The sequence below is a fragment of the Lissotriton helveticus genome, chromosome 7 (genome assembly GCF_964261635.1).
Source record: "Lissotriton helveticus chromosome 7, aLisHel1.1, whole genome shotgun sequence".
NCBI classification, from domain to species: Eukaryota; Metazoa; Chordata; class Amphibia; order Caudata; family Salamandridae; genus Lissotriton; species Lissotriton helveticus.
In genome coordinates this window covers 294,085,598-294,089,225 of record NC_136068.1, presented here as the reverse complement: position 1 = coordinate 294,089,225, position 3,628 = coordinate 294,085,598, and the positions used below count along the sequence as shown (strand labels likewise).

At 41.3% G+C, this 3,628-nt stretch overlaps 1 pseudogene; it reads left to right on the top strand.

Moving 5' to 3' along the window:
* LOC144771387 (18S ribosomal RNA) lies at nucleotides 1-673 on the top strand (annotated as a pseudogene).
* The last annotated feature ends 2,955 nt before the right edge of the window (nucleotides 674-3,628 follow it).

Sequence of the window (3,628 nt, the reverse complement as noted above, 5' to 3'; positions counted from 1 at the left end):
GGGGGAGTATGGTTGCAAAGCTGAAACTTAAAGGATTTGACGGAAGGGCACCACCACTGCGGCTTAATTTGACTCAACACTGGAAACCTCACCCGGCCCGGACACGGAAAGGATTGACAGATTGATAGCTCTTTCTCGATTCAGTGGGTGGTGGTACATGGCTGTTCTTAGTTGGTGGAGCGATTTGTCTGGTTAATTCCGATAACGAACGAGACTCCTCCATGCTAACTAGTTTTGCGTCCCCCAGCGGTCGGCGTCCAACTTCTTAGAGGGACAAGTGGCGTTCAGCCACACGAGATCGAGCAATAACAGGTCTGTGATGCCCTTAGATGTCCGGGCCTGCACGCGCGCTACACTGAATTGATCAGCATGTGTCTACCCTTTGCCGACAGGTGCGGGTAACCCACTGAACCCTGTTCGTGATAGGGATTGGGGATTGCAATTATTTCCCATGAACGAGGAATTCCCAGTAAGTGCGGGTCATAAGCTTGCGTTGATTAAGTCCCTGCTCTTTGTACACACTACTACCGATTGGATGGTTTAGTGAGGTCCTCAGATCGGCCCCGCCGGGGTCCGCAACGGCCCTGGCGGAGCGCCGAGAAGACGAAAAAAACTTGACTATCTAGAGGAAGTAAAAGTCATAGCATGGTTTCCGTAGGTGAACCTGCGGAAGGATCATTAACGGCGGAGTGGCCCGAGTGATCGATGGCGCCAGCCCGAAGCCCTCGGCCGCCTTCTGAAAGCACACACCGTAGGCGCGCCCCGGCAGGCGGAGCGGTCCGCGGCCACACGGGGCGCTTGGGTGAGGACCGGGACTTCAGAGGGCCTCTTCTCCCCCCCGGGGACGGCCCGACCGACGTGAGAGGGACCGGGTATGGTAGGGGGCGGCCCCTGTCCCCTGTCCCTCTTCGAGACGGAATCCAAGTTTACCCGGCACGACGTCCCCTCGGCTGGGGGAAAACCGAATGGCAGTGCATCCCCGGACTGGTACCACCCCCTCCCTCGAAAAGGCCCTGGCGCTGGCTGGGCCCTCCGACGCCCGAGTCCCGGCCCGCCCGGGTTCCGGGCGACCGGAAAGTGGCCCTTCTCACGTGGCAGGGTGGCCTGGAAGAGAAGGGGCCAAGGGCCTGCGAGGGGACCTTGGCTCCTCTCGGTGGGAGGCTTGGTACAGTTAAATGAGGTCCAAGCACTGCCTGCTTTGTTAATGGCCCAGGATGCGTTCGCCCTTATTCGCAGGTGCATCCTGATGGCAGTTGGGGGACCGCTGCATGTCTAGCGGGCACTACCAATCACCTTTATAGTGGCTGGTGGACAAAAGCCTCCTTTCCTCATAATCTGCCCCTTAATAAGTATGTGTAGATTTTTTTATTTTGTTTTATGTGTAAAATATCAGCCTTCATTATGATCTTTTTTTGAAAGTCTATCACTTTATTTCGGAGGCTTTCTGACTTAAACTGTCTGTTTCCCTTATGACGGGCTGATTATAATACTGCCTGTCTGAAGTTAAACCTGCTGGTTATTCACTCTGGATTACGACGTGCTTACTGAACTTGTTGATTCATATCTACTGGTATGTAATTTATTTGAATTGCGATTTAAACAGTCTGGAGTATGATTCATTTTTTCCGTTACAGTTTTTTAATATCCTGCTTTCACACACTGAAATCATTTTTGAAACATACTTCACCCTTCAGCCTACGGTTTGTGTTTAATTTTGATATCTACGATGCCCAGTTTTTGGTCCCTGCACCATGTGGCAAGAACCTAGCATTCCCTGTTACACGGTGCATGGATGAACTCCACCTCCTTTTTCCCTGTGTCCGCTTGATCGCCGGCCATTTTACTTCTTTAGCACATGTTCTTATCGTGGAATTTGAGAATGCGACTGCAGCGCACCATGTTTGGTATTTTTGAAATCAGTTTGTCCAGACCGCTGTTTGGAGGGTGCTTGGTCATGTTTCTGCTATGGTGTCGTACACCATTATAAGTCTTGTAATGTTATTACAATATTTCTCTGTAGGAAGTTTTTCATATTTAACTGTTTAATAACTTTTTCCACATCTTCACTTCCATGGTCGATGTTGTTTCAATTTTTTAATATATATATATATTTTTTAATTATTATAATATTTTTAATTGTTTTTTTATGTTTTCATGAAGCATTTTTTTTTAGAAAACATTTCTATTTCTTTTTTAATGTTTATATGCTATGGATGAATAGATATTTTGCTTTCATTTTTTCTCAGTTGTATTTACCATTTATTAGGGCACATAACAGAATAAAATCACAGGGTAAATATTTTGGCGCCCCTGCATTGTGCTCCAAAGGACAGCAAAAAATGTGGATGAGAAGCACCCACAGGTCACTCATACCATAGTAGCATGTTATAATCAATATACTGTTAGCAAAATAAGCGTTCCTTACCTCCATGACCCCTGTCATCCATAAACCTATGTCCTCTTCATATGTTTGTAGCCCTTCTTTCTTTCAAGAGAGACAACCACCTTCTCATCCTCATCCTTCTGCATCTCCAACTGTGGATGGTTATTTGTCCTATCATGATTATTTTTTTTTGTTCATGTGTAATAATTTTGCATTGTAGACCTTCAGTTTATTGTGCAAACCCTCCACCCTGATCTTTATATCTGCATTTTAGTTTGATATTGGTTTGTTCTTTGCAAATTGAAGCGTGTTGCAACCACGTTTGTTAAATTAACTGAATTTTTGTCAGTCTTTTTTTTTCAATTTCGCCCTACAGCAATATTAATTTCTAAATATTGTGAGTCAGAATAAGATGCTATTAATATTTTATTTACGATTAACTTTTTTAAAACCTGAAATATCTTTTATAATATATATATATTTTTTTTCTAAATTGTACTTCTGTACTACATTATTTTTAAATATTTTGTTTTGTTTTTGACTATATATTTATAATGTATGTGATTTTTGTGATTTAGATAATAAATTGTTCACGTTTTCTAACATTTGTGTGTGATGTTATCAATTTATTTATTTTTTTTCATTTTGCATTTTATATATCCATAGCGTGTATTGTGTATTTTTTATGGTTTCTTTTGGAATCATTTAACTCTTGTAATAAATTCATGTATTTTTTTTTTTTTAAGATTTATTTAATATTCATTTTCCATTGTTAATTGTGTGTAGTATTAGAAAAGAATATATTGAATTGTTATTTGTTTATTATGAAATATTTTTATTTTTTATTTTATTTTTTTAAACTCACAGTTAAAAAAAATCAACATGTAACATATACAGAAAAATGTTGTACAGAATATACCAGCTTAACAATAGCAATCATGAACAGTTAAGTTATACAAAGCAAAGGCAGAAAAAATTAGCCCAAAAAAAGAGAGAAAGAAAAACTGTAAAAAAATAAAAGATAGCAACGCTAAAAAACTTTAGAGAACAAGGCACTTGCCACATTCTAATGTAAAATCATTTATAAAGTATGCTCTCAACCGGATACAATGAAAGGCCATATCCTTTCAAATTTGCGCCAAGTCCGAGGACCTCTAGCTTTAGCTACTGCCATCTTCATTTCGTTGCTGTCTCTTAACAAACCTCACAATTTGGTAACACTTGGGCCCTTGCTCTGAATCCAAG